At 39.4% G+C, this 26,332-nt stretch overlaps 1 pseudogene; it reads left to right on the top strand.

The window, feature by feature from the left end:
* The window catches only part of LOC101420254 (thiamine pyrophosphokinase 1 pseudogene), a 104,163-nt pseudogene extending 78,370 nt beyond the window's left edge, over positions 1 to 25,793 (top strand).
* Positions 25,794 to 26,332: the final 539 nt, after the last annotated feature.

Below are 26,332 nucleotides of genomic sequence, written 5' to 3'. Positions count from 1 at the left end.
TGACTTTGGTGAGAAAATGTCTCTTGATTTGGACATTTCTGACCTCGGAACTGTAAGCTTTTACCCCAAGTCCCCTTCATAAAAGCCAACAAATTTCTGGTACTTTGCATTGGCAGCCCTCTGGCAACCTACGACTGCCTCCTTAGCTCAGCAACGTGCACATCAAACATCCTGAGGGCAGACCCCTCTCAGGAGTTTATTCCTCTCTGATCCTGCTCTGCTCTGACCTGTATAAAGGCAGAGCTGGTATCTGCTCAGCTCCTGCTCCCCATCCAGGATGCTGACGGCCAGGTGGCCCACAGCCACGAGGACCCTGGCTCTCTCCTGCACTCTCCTGTGGCCCTGAGGCCAGCTGAGCCACCAGGAAGAAAGCTGAGGTTCCCACCAGGAGGGGCCTGGGGTTTTGTTATCTCCAGAGCAACAATTCCCCAGTATTTCCTCCCTTCTCTAACCAGCCCCCCCAAAACAGCAAAAATTGTTCCTTCCTTTAAGATATCTTGTAACTTATACAGCTTTAGTGATAAACTGTTTACTTGTAAATCTATTTCATTTGTCTAAGTGTCCCTCATGTTGGGAATATTTTATTTTTTACTCATTTTTGTAGTCTGTTTCTGGCTCAGTGACTTGGTAATTGTAGGAGTATGGGAAATGACTTTTTTGGGGAAGAAGGGTGCTGAGCCAAGCATGTCATGTGTCCTCATATGTTAAGAATTTTTGTATCTATATTTATAAGGAAATTCATCTGTAATTTTAGTTTCTCGTCTTTATCAGGCATTGGTATCAGGGTAGTGCTAGCCTCATAGAATGAATTAGCAAGTGTTTCTGCCTCTTGAATTTTTTGAAAGGGTTTGAGAACGATTGGGTATTCATTCTTCTTTAAATGTTTGGTAGAATTCACCGTGAAGCCAGCTGGTACTGGATTTTTCTTTGGTGGAAGGTTTTTTTGGTTATCGAATCAATCTCTGTACTTATTATAGATTTGTTGATGTTTTCTATTTCTTCTTGAGTCATTTGGGGATAACTGATGTATTTCTATGAATTTTTCATTATTTTATTTGTTTTTCCCACTTCTTTTAGAATATCTAGTTTGTTGGCATACAATTGCTCATAATATTCTCTTATAATCCTATATATTTCTGCAAGGTCAGTAGTCAGAGCACCACTTTCCCTTCTTATTTTAATTATTTTAATCTTTTCTATTTATTTCTTGGCTTGCCCTCTCTGCAGGCAGTAAGTTTGGGTAATCAAAGGACTCAACTTGTTCATTATTTCTCAAGAATTCCTATTTGCTGCCTAAGGAACAAATATTTTGGCACTGTTTTCGTTGTGTCATCTAGGAAGGTAAATCTGGCCCCTTTTAGTCTGTGGCTGGTGAACACCCTACAGCATGTTTTGAGTGCACCTAGTCCTTGTTTACTAGTCTTAAGACAGACCAAAGCCTTCTGTTTGCTTGGGTGCCAGCACACCCTCCCTTTTGATGGACCATCTCTTTCAGGGTTTAGAGAAACAAGAGCTTGTGAACTTTGTTGGTGAGGCACCGTGTCCTTAGAAAATTCTTTCCATCTTTCTGGGCTCTTTCCGTCCCAACACTGCTGGTCTTTCTCTGCCCCTTTAATTTTCATGGCTCCAGAAAGTGGAATTATCTTATGAGGAATTGGGGCAGGTTCCGGTTGCTCCCCTGGCCTTCCTCCTGGGAGTGAGCCTGCTTGGAGAGAGCAGGCGTTCAATTCAGCCCCCAGGGGCAGGGCTCAGGAAGGGACGCCGGTCTCAGGCCAGTGTTTGTGTGGCTGGGGGTACGTGTCCAATGCTCAGGTGCAGTCTTAGCAAATCCACTCAGCACGCAGGCCTTAATCTACATCCTTCAGCAGTGTCTCTTGGAGTAATCAAAGGAGTATTTTGTGTCCAACTGTCATTTTTTATTTTCTCATTTTTTTTCAGAACCAGATGAGGAGGAAGCCTGCTATTCTACTTCAGATAATCACACACTGGCCAAGTCGCCTACCACATGGGAGGTCTGTGGTTCAAACCCCCGGCTTCCTTGACCCATGTGGAGCTGGCTGATGCGCACAAGGAGTGCCGTGCCACGCAGGGGTGTCCCCCGCCTAGGGGAGCCCCACGCACAAGGAGTGTGCCCCGTAAGGAGAGTCGCCCAGCGCGAAAGAAAGTGCAGCCTGCCCAGGAATGGCGCCGCCCACATGGAGAGCTGACACAGCGAGATGATGCAACAAAAAGACACATGGATTCCCGTGCCGCTGACAACAACAGAAGCGGACAAAGAAGAACACGCAGCAAATAGACACGGAGAACAGACAGCCGGGGTGGGGGGGAAGGGGAGAGAAGAAAAAAAGATAATCAAACACTGCCCACTAATATTTTGTACCTTATTATTTTGCATATATAACAATTTTATTTTTTTCTTGGAAAATCGAATTTTGTACAAAACACTTAGGGCATACTGTTCATTCCATTATTCAATTGAATGTTATTCAATTTAGTTTTATAGTTCTTGAGATACTTGCATGTGAATCAAGGAGAAATGCCTGAGGGATCAGGACATGCACAATCAGGACATTGATTTTCTGCCAAGGGGGACAAATAGCTGGGTTATCAGTAGTCCATAAAATTCATCCAAGTTTCCGGAATTTGAAGGCTTACAATTGGCTCCCATCTAGGGAGATTTTCCTTTGGGAATGGGTGTTGGGTAAGGAGTGAAGATCCACCATTTCCTGCAGCATTTTTTTTCTTCATTACACACACCAATCGTATCATCTGTGGAAGTGCATGATACGTCCTTGCACACCCCTTTCAAGAGAACACATTGTCTTCTTCCAGGGATAACGCCAGTCCTTGCTGCACCGGGAGAGAGTTGACAAACCGTTAATCCACTAGTAAATTCCTGGAAATATGCCTAAATAAACCCTCAAAAGGATAACTTTAGGTAGAAGAGATGAGAGGTAAGTGAAAATACCAGAGGCTTAGGTCAAAGCCATGCCTTGTTTGCTTTTTTTGCTAAGACGTGGGACCACACCCATGATGGAGGGGGCAAGCTGACTGAGAGACGGTGCTCCCCTGGGACAGTGGGGAGGCGGGGACTGTTTGCTGGTACCACGACTGGGACGATGTTCTGGGTATTTATAGGGCAAAGCACAGGGCCGCTAAATTTCCTGCCATCCATGAAACAGTCCCACTTAATGAGTTGTCCTGCCACAAATGCCAAAATTGCCTTCCCTGAGAGAACATGGTTTCAAAGAAAGGATCTACCCTTCCACCTCCCTACCTCCTTCTTATCCTATGGCACAGGTTCTCACTGCTGTTTTGTCTCAGAAAGCCTATCCGCCCTTTAGATGCCACCTTACCCAATTTCCCCGCATTAGGACTATGAAAGAAAACCCTTTTCTATATTGTTCAGTGCCCCTTCTATGTGGATGGGTGCAGAAAATTCCCCTCAGAGGTGAAAGGTACGATACTGGTATTTTTTCATTAATGTATCCATGTCCTTTATTAATTTGTTTGGCTGCTAAGAACTGCCTAGGTGCTGCAGCTTCATTAGTCTGACCTTTTTCCTCCAGCTCTTCTCGCGCAACCAGGTGTCATTCCCACCTTTGTGTGGTCCCAGTGGACGGTCACATAAACAAGACCCTTCGGCTTATACCCATTCACAGCAGTCAGGTCCTGAACGGCCCCATTTGCCCGCCTGACTGTCTTTACCGTAACACGCAGGCCCTGACTGGCTAATGCTACTCCTTCAGTTGGACGAACCCCTTTTGTGCACCTGAATCTCTACTTTTACTTTTTGTATTTAAACCAGGATCTTTCATTGCTTCTCGGGTCTGCAGAAGAGTATCCACAGCCAGGGAAGCCAGTGCGGCCCCCTGGGGCTGGGGTCTCAGGGTCAGACTGCCTGCTCCCCTGGGGAGAAGCGCCCGCTGACCGGCCCCCGGTGGCAGGGTCTGGCATCAGGATTCGGTTCACCAACTCAGGGCCTCGGGGCACAACGGAGGACGGCACAGCGGGGAGGTGGGTGAGACCCTGCAGTTCTACCTCCCACATTCTGGAAGAGAAGGTGGTCTTCTCAGGGCGGTGTGAAAGGCCCCTGCCCAGCGGCCTTGTATGCACAGAGCGCCCGCCTGGCGCCCAGCAGGGTGGCAGTCCCCTTGCCCACCTTTTGCCTCTCCACTGAGAGCTGCATTTGGGCAACCTCTGGTGAGATTCTCAGGTTTTCCAATGAAGCTAAAATCAAGAGTTTTAGTACTGGACAAGACACAGTGAGAGGCAGAACCAGTGGTCAGAGAGGTCTCTGGGAGGGATGCACTTATGAGGCACCCCATGCAGGCCCGGGTGGAACACGTGACTGCAGTGAAAGGGGCGAGCCCCAGCAGCCCCTCTGTGATGCAGAGCTGCACGTCCCATTGCAGTACCTGGACTCTGATGGTTCCATTCACTTTACTCAGGAGATGCCTCCTGAAATTGGATAGAAGAAAGCAGAACAATCCTTCCTGCCAGTGCTGGGCTCTGGGAAAGCATGAGGCGCTTAATGTGTTCTTTTAACAGGAAGCCAGAGTTATAATCCCTCTTTCAACAATGACTGAGGCATTTCCTCATGCCTAGGCCACTAGTTCAAGTCTAGCAGCTGATAGTAAATTACCTGTTTCACGAGGAAGGGTCTTTCCTCCAAGATAGTAACATTATTATCAGACTTATTGGCATAAGAATAGACAGAGGAATGGAACAGAATGCCTGCCTAATAGACTTCTTAATTTATGTGATATTAATATGTTACAGTGGTTATATCACATGGTAGTGAGAGAAGGGATACATATTTAATAATCGTTATTAGAGAAATAAACAATTTAGATGATCACTTCATTTTGTATCACAGCATAAATTTATTTTGATGAAATGAGGAAACTTTAGAAACACACTAAAATAAAAGCCACTCATTTGACCTCTAAAATGATATGACTTTTCTCAGCATTAGGACTCATTAAATTATTAGCTTTTCTATTTCTTGATGTGCTGAGGGTGGATTAGGGATGGATAAAGACAGGTTCCTCCTGGAACTTGATCAAACCAAGAAAGAATGGCAGCCCTCTCTACTCTAGGCAGTACAGAGTTCAAGCTCTCCTTGTTCCCATCCAATGGTATATAACATGAGGTCCATTTAAATACCCAACATTAGTGTGTTGGTCAGGGTTCTCTAGGGAAACCGAGTCAACGGAGATATCTGTCCATTTTACAATATTTTAATAAGAATTGTCTCCCATGACTGTGGAGGTAGGCAAGTCTAAACTCTGCAAACTGGGAACTCTAATGAAGGTTTTTGATGAATTCCCCAAGACTATCTGGTTGGCTGAAATAGAGATGGAAATTCTCCCTCCTGAATGCTGAAATCATCACTTCTCCTTATCAAGCCTTCAACGGATTGGATAAGACTTCTCCCATTGTTGAAGACCATCTCCTCAGTTGACTGTAGATGTCATCAGCATCAGCCATAGATGCAATCAACTTACTGATGATTTAAATCCATGAGATGTCCCTCACATTAACAATCCAGGCAGTGCTTGTATGGCAATGCATCTAGAACCATAAACTGGCCACACTGACCCATGAACTTAACCATCACAGTCAGTATGAGAAGATTGCTACTTTCTTTTTTTTTAGTTTAAGGGGAACTAATGAATCAGTTGAAGAGTTATACATTTTAACCTCTTTATACTCAGCACATTGATGTAGATTACACTTCATTTGCATCTATATATCTGTGTATCAATGGAGTTTTCCAATCTTTTCTAGGATACCATGGGTTATTTTTGGAAACATACAAGGATATATGTAGACACATATCATTAGTTGTAGGCTGATAAACTAATATTTTCTTATTTGGATTAAGTTACTTCCTTGGAGAAATTCTCTTCATGAAAACAGCATTTTTTTTTTTTCACATCTGATGTTTTTTTTTAAAGAAGTCTTTAACAAAGTGCTACAAGATCCTTCCAACTCAATTCTCCTCAAAAGAAACTTTGTGAAGTAAAAGTCACTTAGTATTCACAAAGTTTCTATGATTGATGCCAGAGAGTTCATACCTTCCAGACCTCAATGGCCACACAGTAGGATACAGTAAAATTTTGAGAAATATGCTATTATTATATTGCACAGACAGCTCAGCAAATAACCATCTAGTACTAAGAGGTACTACTTTGTTGACTCACAAAGTAATTGCTTTTCTTTGACCCAAAGAATGTTCTGGGCCTCGTTTAATAATGTGTCCAAGAACATCTCAACATGAGAAAGTAAAGCATTCGACCTTTTTATCTGGCTTCTGTATCTTCTGTTCACAAGTGATCTCATCGTGTGAAAGGGATTTCCTCCTGTCCAAAGTCCAGGACCTTTGTGTAATCCATCTTCATGACGTAACTGCTTGAGAGGAATAAGCATGAAGTGATCTCACCTCAGCTGGAGGAAAGAGATGTGTACTTGAAAGATGGATCTTGAGAAGATTCTTGTCATATCTGTGGGGAGACTAACACTGCTTCCAACTCCAAATAACCTCTTGTTCTTCATACTTTCTTTTTGTTGTTGTTTTCTGTTTGTTCTCACTTCTTAACCTTGCTTCTCTGTTGACGTTCCTCATAAGAGCCTGGCTATCTCCTGACAGTTGTTTTGTAATTTTGAGTTTTCTTTCCTCATCTTCCTATTTGCCTTATTTAGTATAGAACAAGCTGACAATTGCTCAGTATCTTTTTCAGCTCTTGGCTATTATTCATTGTTCCTTCACTGCTTTTAATTCTCTTCCAACCACCTGCCATGCTTGAGTTACAAAATGAATTGACCTTTATGGTGATGGTTTCAGGTCATCCCTTCTCTCTGGATTACTGATGTTGACAAAATTAGCTTGACAAAATATTTGGTTACCTGGGGAACTAAGATTGATAGAGGCAATCACTTATTTCACTTTTTTTTTTTTTTTTTTTTGCCAGAAACTCTTTTAAGAGCTTAAGTTGACCAGCTCCTTGAATCTTCATGTGGATACTACAAGGTCAGTCCTATTATTATGCTTACTATACAGAAAAATAACTGAGGCATATGGAGATTATTCAGCTTGCACAGAGTTAGTAAAATGTAGAGTTAGGATTTGGACCTAGCATCCCACATCAATTATGAAACACCTTAAGTTGAGATTGTTAATGTTGAAATTCTGAGACAGAAACAGATGGAATTTGGTTCAGAAGCAGAAGGTACAATGGCATCGCAAAGAATCCTTAGACTGGGGGAGCAGATAAGCTTCAATCAATGAAATCAGAAGCTCATGTAATCTGTACCATAAGAATGATAACCTTGCAAACAATGGACATTCTTCTCTCATTTCACTGCTTGATGCCAATTTTTTATTTTTTATCAAGAACCTACTTACATACTCAGGATAATAATAAGGGTACTCCAACAATAACCATTGAAAACTTAGACCTTCATATTGAGGTTACTGTAGGAGAATTTCATGTCCAGCTAGTCTACCAGACCCACATCTATTTATATCAAGAACTCTGGTTCTGAAGGTTTCTGCCAGAGACTTCTAAGTTCTTCATGCCTTGATGACATACTTTCTTCACTGCATTTGTTGGTTTTTGCCTCGTACTTCAGGATCCTGCCTTAACAGACTTGGGATTTTGGTGTCTAGAGTAGGAGCTTAGTAGGAAGAGGCCTGAGCCCAATTACAGATGGGGGCACAGAGAGATTTTGGTCAGTACACATTCTTAAGTCAAAACAAGATTATGATTTAGAGAATTCTCAAAGAGCTAGATTAAATTTAGTTATATTTAGACCACAATAATTAACAGAGTGAACAGTTATTACCTTTTAATTTCTTAATTCTCCACATTTGTTAATTATACCTCTTTTCTATTTTCGTGTAATTGTTGGTGGTCTCTCAGGCTTAAATGAATGTGTTTAAATCAAGAAATGACTGGGAAGTGGACTTGGCCCAGTGGTTAGGGCATCCGTCTACCACATGGGAGGTCCGCGGTTCAAGCCCCGGGCCTCCTTGACCCGTGCGGAGCTGGTGCACGCGCAGTGCTGATGGATGCAAGGAGTGCCCTGCCACGCAGAGGTGTCCCCCGTGTAGGGGAACCCCACGCGCAAGGAGTGGGCCTTGTAACTAGAGCCACCCAGCGTGAAATAAAGTGCAGCCTGCCCAGGAATGGCGCCACACACACGGAGAGCTGACACAGCAAGATGACGCAACAAAAGAGACACAGATTCCCATGCTGCTGACAACAACAGAAGTGTCAAAAGAACATGCAGCAAATGAACACAGAGAAGAGACAACTGGGGTGGGAGGAGGGGAAGAAGGGGAGAGAAATAAATAAAATAAATAAGTCTTAAAAAAAAAAAGGAAATGATTATATGAGGGACAGAGAAGGAGGAAGCTGCAGTAAACCTGAACTCTTTCCATGGTGGAACCAGAGAGCAGGAAACTCAAGAAAGAATAGTGGCTGTAGCAAGACAAAGAGAGAAGATATGCCAAGGAAACCTGTAGGGGCTTGCAGGCTTCCTAGAATCCATAAATAACCCTACTTTGTGTAGTTACACTGAAAATCTCTGGGTAATCTATATACTAGTATTTCTGTTTCCCATGATATACAGAAAATTCTGATTTTTGGTCTCCTCGCTTTTAAAGTGGTCTTCTCTATAGACTTAGAATTGATATTATATAATTTTTACTTCGGCATGATTCCATGAGAAAACTTGGCATGGTGTCTAGTATAAACTTGTACACTTACATTGTAGCCATCTTCCAGTTCCTTGAACCCACTGAACTGACTTTGTAAGGAGCGTTGAAGGCTCCTTGCAAGGAATTCATTAACTATTAGTTATCTTTCAGTTTTCGAATCAAAAGTTATGCCTCAAGGAAGTCTTCTCTGACATTGCAAGTAGAACATGACTCGATATTATAGTACCCACACTCTGTTTCTCTTCTTCATTGTACTTGTTTAAATTTATCATCATCTATTAATGTGTGCAATCATTTGACTAAAGTCTATCTTCTGAATTGTGGGAATATGCTCATTCCTTTATTTCCCATTGTGCGCTGAATATTGAGCACAGGCTCTGTGAAATTACAGGCACTCAATAATATTTGTTACTATTGAATACTGTTAAGTATTCCTTGCCTTTACACACATTTTTCCTCTCCCTTCTTCTCTCTCTGTCTCTGTCTCTCTCTTTCACACACACATACACAAGGCATTCTTCCTTAAAGGTGAAACATGGCATCCCTTAGGAGCACCTTCCTAATCTCCCTGTGCACTTCTCTATATAACTATTATCAGTATTTTTCCAGAAGGGCTCAGTCTACTCATTTATCCTCTCTCTACATCTCACACCAATTCTCTATGGCCGTCCATGCTTTCCAGTGTCAGAAAAGTCCAAGATCCAAATCTTGTAGCTCATAGGCTCTAAAAAGGTAATGTAGATAAAAGAGGCATAGACTGGTGGTAACAGAAGTTTGCAGTAAAAATTAACTTGTGATATTCACCACCTCAGAGTCTTGGCATAAATAGTCGATTGTAAGGAAGACAGCAGATCTCTGCTGATGTATGAGGAGTATGGATGGAAAAACCAGGAGAGGAAGAGTCCAGTGCAGGTAGGAGAGTGAGCGCCATATATGCGGTGGAATGCCAGTGGTGTCCTGGAGCTTCAGTAAGTCTAAACAAGGTGGACAGATTGGTAACAGATGGTCCAAAATTATGTGGTCCAACTAGTAAGATTGTGTGGACACAGTAAAATGAGCAAAAAGCTTAAGGATGCTAATGGGTCAGGTATATTTTATCATTAGATTTTTTGGAAATTTGGGCTTTTATTTTTAATGGAAATAAATTATTTTAGCGTCCTCTCAGGTACATTGGTAAAGATTTCATGGAAATAGAAAGAAATACACTATTAAGAGAAATGGGATAGGATGCTACTTTTCTTTAGGGGGCCACTCTCAGTCTCGTAGCTCTTCCTTTTGTGAAACTTTAAGTAGGGATGACTGTGGGTACATGTGTGTGAATATGGGGATGGTTGTATGCATGTTAGAGAAATTATCAGAAGGTATTCTTGAGGTCTTTAATGTTGTGGGATAAAAACCAATATAAGGGAGCAGATGTGGCTCAAGCGGTTGAGCACCTACTTCCCACATGGGAGGTCTTGGGTTGGGTTCCTGGTGCCTCCTGAAAAACAGCAATGAAAAACACACACAACAAGCAAACAAATGAAAAAAACCAACTTAGGGGAGCTGATGTGGCTCAGTGGTGAGCAATGGCTTCACACATATGACGTCCCAGGTTCATTCCCTGGTCATAGACATTAAAAAAAAATCAATATAAGAAGTGGCCGGGAATAAAAACGAACTGGAACCAGTTCCTTCTAACATATTTCTTATCCATCGTACACTTAGTTTCTCTTAGTCCTTCTAGACATCTCGTGATTTCAGCCTATATTTGACTATCTGGTACCTATTCTTTGATGAACTATTGTAGCTGTAGTTGTTGTCTTGTCATTACTATATTAGCTTTTCTAAACCTTAGGCCTAGATATCCTATGCTTCTGTAGTCCCTTAAGTTTTTTCTGGTATTTTCTACAGGTCTTCCCTTTTCTCAGTTACCATCCCACACTAGGACTGAAGCATTGCCATGCCCTCTTTTCCCGCTCTTACAGTGGGTTTTGACCAGACCTTCACTTCCAGGAGGTCCAGCCCTCTTTGACCCCTTTTTCAAGACTAGACTTATAAGATGGGCTATGGCATTGAAAGGCACAAACATATATTTTGAACTCAAGTTAGCCTAAATGGTGGAGGGCAAACAAGAACAAAGTCAGTATTCATACCTCAACAATGCAGACCTAAAATTCTTGGGTCAAGTACTTTCAGCTATCTGAGAATTCATATCCATTTATCTCATTGTAAGGAATGCAGATCTAAATATTTGCATAAGTCAACAAATGATGACAAAATATTAATCTGATTTAACATCCTTCCCTCAAATGATGAAGAGGAAAAGTTTGGAGGTAAGTGAAATAGTACCATGCCCAAAGACATTGTACCTCCCCCAAAAAGGAAATTTGAAAATCCCCTTAGTTTCTTCAATGTCTGTTTCAGAAACTTTGCAGCAAAAATTCTGGCATGAATCAAGGTTACCTTTTTTATGTTCATATCTACACCAGTGGATTGATGGAAAGAACATTGACCCAGCTGTAAAGACATGTGATTCTAGGTCCAGTGTTGCCACTATCTGCATTATCTTGGTAAAATCATATTCTTTATGTGAGCATGGGGCTGAATGGGACCTCACATATATATTTTTAATGTAATATTATTACAAAGTCAATAAAAAAAATAATAAAAAAAATTTTAAAAAAATTATACATAAAATGAAAGTCTTGAACATTAAAGTCCTTTCAAATTTTAAGTCATCACAATTATTTAATTTTGTTTCAGGACTCACTAAAGTGTGTCTCACCACAGCTGGATCCTCTTCTGAAATAAGTTCAAAACCAAAGGAGATTTACATAAATTCCTTCGGGAAGAGGAAATTATAGTACATATCAGGTAGATTCCAAGAGAGCAATGGAATAGGCAAATATTAAACAGGCAAGTAGCTTTGATTGTAGAATCTGAGATAAGCCAAGGAAGAGAGTTGATTATTCAACTTAATTTATGTACAATGAACATAGACATTATTTTGAGGGGGATGAACATACTTCCTTTAACAGTGGAGAAAACCAGTTTACCAGTAATTACCAGGATCTGGATGAAATAGCCTGAAGATAACTACAGTTCACTTTTTCTTACTTCTACATTTTTTAGTATTCAAACTCTGAATCTAAGTAACTCAGCTTCATAAAATGCTTCACCTCTTATCTTCTTTTTCTTAAAATTTTGCATTTGAAGTTTCATTTCATCGTTTATACTTTCCTGAATTCTCCTGCTCCCAAATTTATATTGGTCTTTTGTAACTTGATGCAATCCTTTTTTGTTGAGTTCTGTTTTTGTTGCCTATCATCTATACTTCACAGATATCCCGCACCAATAGACTAAGTCAGCTCCTTTCACTCTCTTTCTGATCTAATGGTTTTCATCTTCACTCTTTTTGGAGAGTGAGGTCTCTGATGTTAGCAATTTGCTTTATATACTAAGCCTTATGTCATATGTCAAATTTTCTCCACCTATATCTTGCCAATGGGTTCCGTTTTTTAATCATGATTTTTTTTGGGTCCCATTTTCTGGCCTCAAGTAGCTCCTTGACCTGCTTCTCAATCTGGCCTCCTCAATTCCAAGGGAGATGATTATGTTGGACTTCCAAATTGCCAAGGCTGTGCATTGGAGTCTAAATTGACATGGTCACTATATAATTGGTCAGCCTATTAGGTCTCCTAAGAAACTTGCTTCTAAAACCATTCACCATCTTACCTTTTGGCATTAAAGTTGCAAAGAGGAGGAGAATAGAAAGTAGGGAATGGAGTCTCATGGTTGAGTGCCTGGTGGAGAGGTGAATGATCAGAGATAGTGGAACACAGAGCCTTTTATGTACTTCTAGGGGCTTGAGGTTCCTCTTGGTCAGTGAAGCTTAACAAATAAAATAAAACAGCTTCCGTTGGAATATTTCCAAACCCTAGAGTCTCTAAATTTGTAACAAATTAACTAAATTATAGGAAACCAGATGGTCAATTCTTTTCTTTTTCTGTGGGTTCTCAATTCCCCACAGATAAGTACTTTTAGCTAATCTCTTTTTTGAGGGAGCCAAGAAGTAAGATCATTTTTCAGAGGTCATTTGACATAAGCAATCTCTTCCACAATTCACTCTTTTCCACAACAGAAATAGGAGAACTGCCCAAAGCCAATTTTTCAAAAAGCTATGTTTTTATTGCCATTTCTTAAAATAGAGACCAGTGTCACATATGTGCAATGTTCTTAATAGCATCTGATAGTTTGATACACTAGTTCAAATAGCAAACTAATATATATTTTTTTAAAGATTTATTTATTTATTTAATTCCCCCCCCCTCCCCCGGTTGTCTGTTCTCTGTGTCTATTTGCTGCGTCTTGTTTCTTTGTCCGCTTTTGTTGTCGTCAGTGGCATGGGAAGTGTGGGCGGCACCATTCCTGGGCAGGCTGCACTTTCTTTCGCGCTGGGTCCTTACAGGTGCACTCCTTGCACGTTGGGCTCCCCTATGCGGGGGACACCCCTGCGTGGCGTGGCACTCCTTGCGCGCATCAGCACTGTGCATGGGCCAACTCCACACGGGTCAAGGAGGCCCGGGGTTTGAACTGCGAACCTCCCATGTGGTAGACGGATGCCCTAACCACTGGGCCAAGTCCTTTTCCCGCAAACTAATATTTTATCTTTTGTTATTGAACCTCTGCATAACTGTCCCACATAACAAAGTTGTGAGATCAGAAGGGTTAAAAAATCCAGGACAGAGTGAAGAGACCACAATTTCCTCAATAATAAGCTATGATTATTATGATATGTTCATATTTTATCCTTTATTCTACTAATAAGGTGTATTATATTGATTGATTTTTCTATATTGAACCAACCTTGCATTACTGTGTTAAATTCCACTTGGTCATTGTGTTAGTCAGCTGATGCAAAATACCAAAATTCTGTTGGCTTTTATAAAGGGTATTTATTTGGGGTAGAAGCTTACAGTTACCAGGCTATAAAGCATAAGTTACTTCCCTCACCAAGGTCTATTGCCATGTGTTGGAGAAAGATGGCTGCTGACGTCTGCCAAGAGTTCAGGCTTCTTGGGTTCCTCTCTTCCCAGGGCTCCATTTCTCTCCTGGGTCAGCTGCTGTGCTCTCTCCACAAGGTCACCTGTAGACTATCAGGCAAATGATTCTGTCTCTCTCCCTGGGGCTTCTGCCATATCTAAGGGGCCACCTCTATTCCTCTGTGTTCTTCTCCTGTGCTTACTTTCTGAGCTTCAGCTCAAGACTCCCAACTTGTCCTTTGTCATATCTTTTTTCTGTGAGTCCCTGCCTACCAACGGGCAAGGACTCAACACTCTACTGATGTGGCCCAATGAAAGTCCTAATCATAATTTAATCAATCAAGTGATACCTCTGACAGACCAGTTTACAAACAAATCCAATAACTATTTTTTTTGGAATTCATAAACAATGTCAAACAGCTACAGTCATGGTATATAATCCTTTCAACTTGAGGTTGGATTCAGTTTCATAGAATTTATTGAGGATTTTTGTATCTATATTCATAAGGAATATTGGTTTGTAGTCTTTTTTATAACGGCTTTGGCTTTTGAATCAAGTTAATCCTGGCCTCATAGAATGAGTTAGAAAATGTCCCTTCCTTTTCTATTTTTGGAAATATTTGAGAAGGATTGGTGCTGATTCGTCAAACATTTGGTAGATGTTACCTTTTTTTTTTAAAGATTTATTTTTATTTATTTAATTCCCCTCCCCTCCCCCGGTTGTCTGTTTTTCTGTGTCTTTTTGCTGCGTCTTGTTTCTTTGTCCGCTTCTGTTGTCGTCAGCGGCAGGGGAAGTGTGGGCGGCGCCATTCCTCGGTAGGCTGCATTTTCTTTCGCGCTGGGCGGCTCTCCTTACGGAGTGCACTCCTTGCGTGTGGGGCTCCCCTACGCGGGGGACACCCCTGGGTGGCATGGCACTCCTTGCGTGCATCAGCACTGCGCATGGGCCAGCTCCACACGGGTCAAGGAGGCCCATGGTTTGAACCGCGGACCTCTCATGTGGTAGACGGACGCCCTAACCACTGGGCCAAAGTCCGTTTCCCAGATGTTACCTTTATACACATATATACCTTACTGAAGAAAGGAAAGAGGGAGCTGCCTTTTTATTTCTTCTCACTGTTGCATGTTCAGTCATTGTCTTGAGCCCTGTCTCAAATATCTGTTGTTTTATGTTTTGGATATTATATTGTCTACATAAGGAGCACTGACCTTTCCATAGGGGGATCCTGAAGTCTAGGATGACCAGAACAATTAATTTATTTGTATCTTCTGTTATGCTTGTTTCTTTTACTTGTCTTGACAATAAAAATTCTTACTACTTTCTCAAAAAACAAAACAAAACAAAAAACAAAACAACATTTTGGTAGAATTGACCATTGAAAGCAATTGTTTCTGACCTTTTCTTTTTTGGAAGTATTTTGTACTTTTTAAATTTATGGACTCAATTTCTTTGTTATATGTCTATTCAGATTTAAAACAAAAATTCTTCTTGTGTTAGTTTTAGTAGTTTGTGTGTTACTAGGAATTTATCCAATTCATCTAGGCTGTGATAATTTGTTGGCATACATTTCTCCATAGTACTGTCTTATAACCCTTTTATACTGTATATTTGGTAGTAATGTTCTTGCTTTCATTTCGAATTTTAGTAATTTGAGTCTTCTCTCTTTTCTTGCTTACTCTACATAATCCTTGTCAATTTTGTTAAACTTTTCCAAGAACCAACTTTCAGTTTAAGTTGATTTTCTCTATTGTTTTCCTATATTCTCTTTCATTTATTTCCACTCTTATCTTTGTTATTTTTTTTCTTCTGTTAACTTTGGGCTTGGTTGCTCTGCTTTTTCTAATTTCTTAAGATATGTTATTGATTTAAGATCATCCTTTTTTTTTTCTAATGAAAGTATTTATAGCACTAAATTTCACTCTCAGCAGTGCTTTAATTGCATCCCTTAAGAGTTAATACATTGTATTTTTGTTTTAACTAAGCACAAAATATTTTCTATTTTCCATTGTGATTTCTTCTTTGATTCATCGGTTAAGAATATGTTGTTTAATTTCCACATATTTGTGAATTTTCCAGATTTTCTTTGTCAATGATTTCTACATTAATTCCATCATGGTTATAGAGGATACTTTGCCTTATTTCAATCTTTTAACATTTACTGAGAATTTCTTTGTGTCACAGCATGTGGTTTTCCTGGAAGATGTTGCATGTGTACTTCAGAAGAATTGTGTATTCTATTGTTGTTCAGTGGAATGTTTTATAATTGTTAGGTTTAGTTTATAGTATTGTTCAAGTCTTCTATTTCATTTTTTATCTTTTATCTAATTTTTCTAACCATTAGTGTTGAATCTCCAGGTAATACTGCTGAGCTATTTGTCCCTTCAGTTTTGTTGGTCAGTTTTTACTTCATGTATTTTGGGGACTCTACTAGGGGCATTTATATTTACAATTGTTATGTATTCTTGATGGTTTGAGTGATGACATTTTATTACGATAAAATGAACTTCTTTGTCTCTTTCAGTAATTTTAGTCTTAAGTTTACTTTGATATTTGTACAGCCACTGCAGCTTTCTTTTAGTTACTGTTTTCATGGCATATCTTTTTCCATTTTTGTGCCCTCGAATCTAAAGTAAGCTCTTGTGGATGCCATATAAATGGATCATGCTTTTAAAAATCTTTTCTGCCAACCTCTGCTATTTGATTGGAGAATTTAATTAATTTACATTTCAAATGACTAACAGTAAGGAAGGTTTTACTTTTGCCACTTTGTTATCGGTTTCTATATCTTAAATGTTTTTTTGCTCCTAACTTCTTCATTATTGCTTTCTTTTGTGTTTAATTGAATTTTTTCTAGTGTACCATTTTTATTGACTCCTATTTTTTTTCTCTATATATTTTTAAAGATTTATTTTATTTATTTCTCTCCCCTTCCACCCTGTTGTCTGCTCTCTGTGTTCATTCACTGTGTGTTCTTCTGTGTCCACTTGCATTGTCAGTGGTTGTGTTGTTGATTACACTTAACATCCTAAATTTATAAATATCTATTTTGATTTGATACTAATTTAGTTTCAATAGCATACAAAACTCTGTTCCTATACAGGCACATCCCCCTTATGTTGTTATTGTTAAAACTTCCATCTTCATGTATTTCGTGCCCATTAATACAGATATATAATTATTGTTTTATGCCTATGTTTTTAAATTAATGTAGAAAGAAGAAGTGGTTACAAATCAAAATAAATTTTGACTTTTACATTTATCTTTGTGTTTACTTTGGTTATTTTTATTGGTGTCCTTTATTTCATTGTATGACTTTGAGTGACTGCCTCATATCTTCTAATTTCATCCTGAAAGACCTCTGTTAGCATTTCTTTAAGGCAGGTCTAGTAGCAATGAACTCCCTCAGCTTTGTTTATCTGGATATATCTTAATTTTCTGTCACTCTTGAAGGATAGCTTTGTTGGATATCAGATTCTTGTGTCACTTTAAATATGTTATCCAGACATCTTCTGGACTTCATGGTTTCTGCTAACAAATGAATTGTTAATCTATTTGACAACCTCTTGTGTGTGATGAGTTGCTTCTCACTTGCTTCTTTCAGGATTCTATCTGCCTTTGACAGTTTGATTACAATGTGTTTGGTCATGAGTCTCTTTGAGTTTATACTAGTTGGTGTTTGTTGAGCTTCTTAGATATGCTGACTCATATTTTTCATCAAATTTGTTATGTTTTTGACCAATATTTCTTCAAATATTATTCTTGCCCCTTTCTTTCCTCTTCTTCTGGGACTTTCACTATTTGTATGTTGGTATGCTTGTTGGTACACTACACTTCTCTTAGACTATGCTCAATCTTCCTTAATTCTTTTTTGCTGGTCCTCAGACTGAATAATTTCAATTCACTGATCTTCAAGTTTCCTTATTCTTTCATTTGCCTGCAAAAATCTGCTGTTGAAATCTTCTAGTGAATTTTTAATTTCAGTAATTGTACTTTGAAAGTCCAAAATTTCTATTTAGGTCCTTTTAATAATTTTTATCTCTTTATTGATATTTTGTATTTGGTAAGACACTTTTCTCCTGGTATTCTTTAGTTCTTTGGTTCATGGTTTCCTTTAGCTACTTGAGCATATTTAAGAGAGGTGACTGGGAAACGGACTTTGGCCCAGTGGTTAGGGCGTCCGTCTACCACATGGGAGGTCCCCGGTTCAAGCCCCGGGCCTCCTTGACCCGTGTGGAGCTGGCCCATGCGCAGTGCTGATGCGCGCAAGGAGTGCCGTGCCACACAGGAGTGTCCCCCGCGTAGGGGAGCCCCACACGCAAGGAGTGCACCCTTAAGGATTGCCGCCCAGCGCGAAGGAGGGAGCAGCCTGCCGAGGAATGGTGCCGCCCACACTTCCCGTGCCGCTGACGACAACAGAAGCGGACAAAGAAACAAGACGCAGCAAAAAGACACAGAAAACAGACAACCGGGGGAGGGGAGGGGAATTAAATAAATAAAAATAAATCTTAAAAAAAAAAAAAAAAAAGAGAGGTGACTTAAAGTCTGTTGAAGTCCAATGTCAGTGCTACCTAAGAAACAGGCTTTTAAAATCTATTCTATTTTTTTCCTTTGAATTGGATATAATTTTATGTTCTTTTCATGCCTCATAATTTCTTGTTGGAATTTGGACATTTTGAGTATTATGATGTGTTAACTCTGAAAATCAGATTCTGGCTTGGTTTTTGTTGTTGTGGGTTGTATTTGTTTGTTTAGTGGCTTTTCTAAACTTTTTTTTAAAGACTATTTTTTGGTGGTATATGGTCTCTGAGGTTGCTATTCCTTTAGCTTAGCTTAGTGGTTAGCTCATGGTTTGATAGGGATTTCCTTAACTGCAAACCCTTTTTCTGGAATTGAACATTACCTCAATGTTGGGAGCACTCCTTCAGCACATAGCCTGACTACGACTCTGCTTTAGTCTTCACTTTTTGGTTTCACTGAGCTTAAAGGTTAGACAACAGTGTAAGCTTATCATCTTTGCAGCATGCGTCCTCCTATGGGCATGTTTGTGGCCTTTCCTGGTATACTTGGAAGATTTTAAAAGTCCTTGTACCCAATGAATCTCACACCCAGCTTTTCCTCCTTTTTATAAATGTGGATAAACTAGTCTGTAGAGATGACCCATCCCAGGACATTAACAGAGGTTCTCCCTAAAGTTGAGATTGAGTGGTTTCTTTTCTTGTTTTGCTTCTCTGTAATTTGCAGTTTTTCTACAGTCATTGTTTGTTTCTTATACAATTTAAAAATTTTATTTATTAAACACAAAAAAAATTTCATTTTTGAAATTCACAATGAAAGTATACAGCAGTTTTCTCTTTCCTTCCAAAATCTTCCTTAGTGATGGCCCTTTTTAGTCAAACCTTCTTACCACAAATTCCTGCCAAGTGTCTCTATAATTTTGACTTTTCCAGAATGTCATATCATGCAGTATGTAGATTTTTAATATATATCTGTTTAGAAGAGAAGTTGTGAAAGTTGTGAGCTTTCAAAAAATCATTCATAATGTGCAGAAATCCCATACTAGCACCTTGCATTATTGAGTGATATTTGTTAAAGATTATTAAAGAACATCTTCAAAATACTACTACTAACTATGGTCCATAGCTGACATTTTGTGTGCTTTTTCCATACACCCACCTACAAAGATCATGTATTAGTATTGTACATTTGTTATAGTTCATGAGAGAATGCGCTCATATTTGTACTTTTAACCACAGCCAATAACCCACCATAGGGTTCAGTGTGTTATACAGTCCCATGCTTTGCGAAATCCATCCAAAGTATACACTAAGTGGCTCTCAGTTTCATCACAGAGATTTGCAGTCATTGCCTCAATAAATTTTTGAATGTTTTCCTTTGTTCAATAAAAAAATCCCATACCCCCTATTTTTGACCCTTAGCATTGATATCAAACCTTCTTTTACATTGATGTAAGAATATTACAATATTTCTGTTAACTTTAGTCCATCAGGTATATTAATTGTATTTTTCCCATGCAACATTATATTCTTACCATCTTGTAATAGTGTGGTACATTTGTTTTTGGTCATAGAAGAACATTCTTGTATTTTTACTGTTAACCACAATCCTCATCCACCTCTAGGTTCACTGGTTATCATCAACTCTATCTCCACATTTTAAAAATCAAGCTAATTAAGAATTCTACATACATTAACAACCAGTACCCCTTCTCAGCACTCATCCTATGTCTTAGTAACCTATACTTTAGGTTTTAACACCGTGTGTTTATTCTTTGTATTTAGTTCCTATTAGTGAGAACTTATAATGTTTGTTCTTTTGTATCTGACTTCCTTCACTCAACATAATGTCCTCAAGGCTAATCTGTGTTGTCATATGTGTCCCAATTTCATTTCTTCTTACAACACGTAGTATTCCATCCAATGTATATACCACATTTTGTTTATCCATTCATTAGTTGATGGACATTTGCATTGTTTCCATCCTTTGGTAATTTTGAATAATGCCACTATGAACATTGGTGTGCAAAGTCTGTTCACATCCCTGCTTTTAGTACTTCTGAATATGTATGTAGATTTTTATTCTTACTCCTTTCACTTAGCATAATGTATTTGAGATTCTTTGATGTTCATGAGTATATCAATAGTTTGTTCCTTTTTATTGTTGTGCAGGATTCTTTGTGCTGCTGTTTAACAGATATACCACTTATTGTGTATTCACCAATGGAAAGACATTTGGGTGTCCGGATTTTATGATTCCTGTGTGACAGTTTGAAGCTGGGTGGACCCCAGAAGATCATGTTCTTAGGGCTAATCCATTCCTGTGCATATAAACCTATTGTTGACAGGATCTTTTGGTTGATTCAGTTAAGGGACTTTCCTTTTGTAACATCACTTCAGTAGGGCATGACTCAGGGTGGGTCTTAATCCTTTTACTGCAGTCCTTTATAAACAGACACAGAAAACCTGCAGAGACAGAGAAACCCCTGAGAGGCTGAGAGAAGGCCCCAGAGATTGGAGGCTGGAGTCAGCAGAGCACAGAGGCATGGAAGAGGCCCCCAAGAGACTGAAAGAGATGAGGTCTGAAACAGAGGAAAGAGATGAGCAATATACCTGATTGCCCACAGAAGAAGGTGAGCCTGGAGAAAGCAGAGACTGCCATAGCCACTGCTGTGCTTTGCCATGTAGCAGAAGTCCAGGATTGCCAGCAGCAGCCCTCAGTGAGAAAGCATCTCTGATAATGCTTTGATTTGGACATTTTCATAACCTCCAAGCTGGAATTTTTTTTTAAGGAGGTACTGGAATTGAACCTAGGACCTCAAACAGGGGAAACAGATGTACAACCACTGAGCTCCATCTGCTCCCCAATGAGAGTTGGTTTTTTCATTTGTTCATTCATTTTTAGGAGGTACCAGGGATCAAACCCCAGACCTCATACATGGGAAGCAGGCACTCAACCACTTGAGCTACATCTGCTCCCAGAACTGTAATCTTTAAACCTGATAAATCTCCATTATAAAAGCTGACACATTTCTGGTATATTGCTCCCAGCAGCTTTTAGCAAACTAAAAAAAAAAAAACCTGCTATAAATATTTTAAAAATTGGCAAATGGTTCACATAAAAGTATTTGAACAAAATGATTTACCAAAAATAAAGATGAGTGAGAAGTATATAAATATGTTCAAAATAAATAGTTAAATGCAATCAATATCACAATGAGATAAAATGCATGTATGCTAGAATGGCAAAAATTTAAAAGTCCCAAGTTTTAGTGAGATAGTAGGGCAACTGAAACTCTCATACATTGCTTTTGAGAATCCAAAATAACACAGATACTTTGAAAACGAAGTTAAATATGCATCTACCATGTGACTCAGGAATCCTACTCTCAGGTATTTATCCAAAAGAAATGAAATATATATCATCACAAAGGACTGCATATATAGGCTTATAATGGGTGGGTTCATAATAGCCCCTAAACAAACCTAATTCATCAACTGGTGAATTGATGAATACATTGTGGTAGATACATAGAATGCAATATTAATCACCCATAAATGAAATGAACTACTAATTTAAAAGTCAACATGGGTAAACCTATCGAGCATTATCCTAAGTTAATTGATAAGACACAAAGTGTTATATAATGCAGGATTCCAATTTTGTGACTTTCAGGAAAAGGCAGAAACATGGGGAAAGAAATCAGGTCAGTGTTTGCTAGCACTTGATGGAGGCAGGGGAGGAACTGAGTAGAAGTGGAACAAAGTAAAGTTTTGGAAAGACTTTGTTGTCTACACATTCATATGCATTTGTCAATTTGTTAAACTGTACACCAACAAAGATTTAATTTTATTGTAATCTTCTTTTTTTTAGTTAACATGTGCTTAATATAATTTCCTCCAAGCTTCTTATTTCAAGTTTCATGTATCCTCATCTCTATCTTAGCATCTTTAAAATAATATAGAGCTGATTTTTGTTTTGCTTTATTCTTTTATATCTAGTCTGAACATCTTTAGTGTTTAAATGAAAGGTTTTATTCATTTACATTTGATGTACTTACTCATATAATTAATTTTCACTCTAATCATTTTTTCATTTATCATTTCTCCTTGCCTTATTTTGGTTTGATTATATTTAATCATTTCATTTCTCTTTATTAATTAGTTTTGAATTTTTATCTTTTTTATTTAAGTATTTACCATAGATATTATATTCTGTCCAATCACATAGTGAAAGTCCAAAGTTAATGTATAACTTTACTCTTTTCCTGCATAGTTGACTGATCCTTAAACAATTTTATGACCTTTACATTCTATCCTAATGTTATTGCTGTTTTGGTTTTTGTTTATGTTGCATTTTTAAAAACTGAAAAGATATCTTTGGGCATCTTTCTATGTCTGTGTATTAGTCAGTCAAAAGCATGCTGATGCAAAATACCAGTAATTGGTTGGTTTTTATAAAGGGTATTTATTTGGGGTAGGCGCTTACAGATACCAGGCCATAAAGCATAAGTTACTTCCCTCACCAAAGTCTATTTGGAGCAAGATGGTTGCCGACATCTGCGAGGGTTCAGGCTTCCTGGGTTCCTCTCTTCCAGGTGTTCTTCTCTCTGGGTTTAGGATTCCTGTTTTCCCAGAGCTCCAGCTTTAGCATCAAACTCTACCATCAAAACTCCAACATTAAGAACCCTCAACTCTGTCCTTTGCCATGCCTTTTATCTGAGTCCTCAACCCACCAAAGGGTGGGGACTCAATGCCATACTGGCACAAGAGGTTTACATAATTACTTAATAAAATAAACCTATGAATTCAATATAATCTAATATGCCTGGAAGAAAAGATCAGTTTACAAACAGAATCCAATATTTCTTTCTGGAGTTCATCAATACTATCAAACTGCTACAGTCTGAAATTAATCTTTCATAAATTTATTTAGTGAATTTCTTCTGTAAGTGAATCTCCTTAGTATATTTATTAAGCTATAAATATGCTCTTTCAGAGTCTGGAGGCTGTCAGAAGGATTGCCCTTGTGCACAACTGAGCAGAGTCTAAGAGACAGATAAAGTAGATACAACCCCCAGGTATTGGTTCCTTTGAGGGCTAAAGAGGCCCACGGGTTCTGTGGTCATGGCAGATGGGGTTAACTGCCATGTCAGATGGCCCTTCTTTGGAGCTGGTGTTTATGCGTGATGAATCTGGACTCAGATGGGATCTCTCTTCATAAGACTTTCATGCTACTGTGCTGGAGTTGTAGTTGGTGTTGGGGTTTAAGATATATTTAGGGGATCTGAATCTCTGGACTGACAATGTGATAGCCAGGCCCTGAGCCTCAACAGACTCCAGCACCTACACTCTGATTTATTGGACTTACCACACTCAGCTAAGATGGAGTTGAAGAAGGACAACCACCACACCATGGAGCCTAGAGTGATTACAACTGAAAATGGGAGGATTGCATCCAGCATCCAGGTGGAATCTGAGCCTCCTCTTGACATAGAGGTGCAATGGACACAACCAATCCAATGTCCACAGAGAAAAGGTGGCATTGGAATGGGAAAAGTGGACATGGTGGCTAATGGGTATGGGGAATGGCAGGAAGAGACGAGATGTGGAGGCATCTTTGGGACTTGGAGCTGCCCTGGATGGTGCTTCAGGGGCAATCACCGGACATTGTAAATCCTCACAGGGCCCACTGGATGGAATGGGGGAGAGTATGGGCCATGATGTGGACCATTGACCATGAGGTGCAGAGGTGCCCAGAGACGTACTTACCAAATGCAATGGATGTGTCATGATGATGGGAATGAGTGTTGCTGGGGGGGGGGGAGTGGTGGGGTGGGGGTGGTGGAGTTGAAGGGGTCCTCATATATATATTTTTTAATGTAATATTTTTATAAAATCAATTAAAAAAATATGCTCTTTCAATAGAGTTAAAAATAGTTACATCTAGGTTTTTTGTTTTTTTTTTTGAGGTACCAGGCCCTGGGATTGAGCCTGGTACCTTGTAGGTTAGAAGCCAGCACTCAACCACTGTACCACATCAACTTCCCTTAGTTTTGATATTCTGTCTCTACCCTTCAATATGCCATTTATTGGGTTCTCAAAAGTTGAGTAACTTATTCACATATTAAAAATTTGGTATCTATATTCCTTCCAGGATTACTAATCCATACTTAATAAAAACCTTTACCCTAATCCCAAAGCTTGACACCCATCAAACCAGCTGTCACTAGGAGGAGAGAACCTAGTGCTTTTAATTTTGTGTATATGCTTTTATGTCAGCATCAGATTGACATAACTGGTTTCAGTAATAATGGCATAAAAAAAGCCACTTTGTTCCAGAGTAGGGAGCTCATGAGCCTCTCGCTTGGGTGGTACTGCAAAGAGAAGAGATCACACCTCAATCTGTAGGTCCCTGGTGGTATCATGTATTGCGTAAGGGCACTGTTCTCATACCCTCGGGATACTTATAAAGCTCCTTCTCTAGATAATTCTATTCTAGCAATTTGGGTCTGAACGAAAGAGTTGGAAAAACACACCCACATATGCACACACAGTCTTTCATAGAAATTAGCCAACATGTTGAATTATTAGGCCAATAGGGGCATGTCCAGCAATCAAAGAGATTTAGAGAGGATGTTAAGGCCTGGTGTATATCAAATATCATGTGGACATTTTTATTTAAAAGGTATAAAAAAACATCAAAAGGCAAAAACTTTGTTACCGTATATGACTAATTAAAAGATATTTGTAGTCCCGAGTCTCCTCAGCCGAGCGCCGAGTCGTCGGTCGCCTTGCTCTTGCAGCTCGTGCTCCTCTCACTGGTAGACCAATAGTCCATTGGGAGCACGTGCTTACGTCTTTGGAACCCCTGCTTCCCAGTGGGACTTTGAAGTACTGCCTTTAGAGTCGGAATCAGCCTTTGGGCGAGTGTTTTCGTCATTTGTGGAGCAAAGCTATTTGAAAAGCCTGCGTTGATGAGGTGCCAGCCACTTATATGATGTCACCAAAGGAGAGCGGGAACACTTTATACCCGAACTCATCAATGGCGATTTTGATTCCGTTAGGCCTGAAGTCGAGAGAGTATGGCACTAGTAAGGGATGTGAGCCGATTTCAACTCCTGAGGAAGACCACACTGGCTTTACCAAGTGCCTTCAAGTGCTCCACAAGACAGGAGAAAAAGACCTGGTGACTCCTGGAGGACTTGGTGAACATTTTGACTGGTTGATGGCATCTGTGAGCACCCTGTTTCATGCATCTGATAGCACTCCTTTACCAATTATAATAATTCAAGAGGAAGCTCTCACCTACCTGCTCCAACCAGGAAAGCACGAACTGCAGGTCGACACCGGGGTGGAAGGTGAATGGTGTGGACTTATCCTGTTGTGTCAGCACAACAGGCCTAAAACGAACCCTCACAAATTACACTCTTGGTTTTGGAACACTGGTCAGTACTTCTAATACCCATGATGGATCTGGGGAGACTGATCAGCTGCTCCTCTGGAGGATGGCCATCAAAAACTAACCTTTCAGCTGGCATCCACGGGTGTGCCTCTACCTTACTCAACACCAATGATTTATTAATCAATAAGAACAGTTTACCTGGGTTTACCGGAATCTATACTTGCCCGGAAAGCTCACTCATTTTAAAGATGTGAATGTTTAGGTAATCCAGGTGACATTATAAATGACAGATCTGAATTTTACAGTGAGAGGCAAAAATCATTATTTGTTAGGAAAGTAAAAAAAATTCTGTTGCTTTTAGTTGGAAACTAATATGAATCATTCCTTTAAAATTCAGACTGATTATTCTTGGGCTGTGAATCATTTCTTTTATTCTAGAAAACTGTATTTCTAGGATATTCTAGAATACTTTTGGAGTCTAGCTCATCACTCACCCCTGCTGCCTATCCATGCTTTAACAACAACGGCTACTTCTGAATGTCTTTTAATATTGTATTTCTCTATATAACTTATATCACATTTTACTGAAAAAAAAAGTCCTTCTAGTTTGGGGCATTAAAACTAGATGGGGTTCCTTGCACCCCTTTCCTCATCTGTAAA

The sequence above is a fragment of the Dasypus novemcinctus genome, chromosome 25 (genome assembly GCF_030445035.2).
Source record: "Dasypus novemcinctus isolate mDasNov1 chromosome 25, mDasNov1.1.hap2, whole genome shotgun sequence".
Taxonomy (NCBI): Eukaryota; Metazoa; Chordata; class Mammalia; order Cingulata; family Dasypodidae; genus Dasypus; species Dasypus novemcinctus.
The sequence above is the reverse complement of the archived record's forward strand: the minus strand, read 5'-3'. Positions and strand labels throughout refer to the sequence as shown.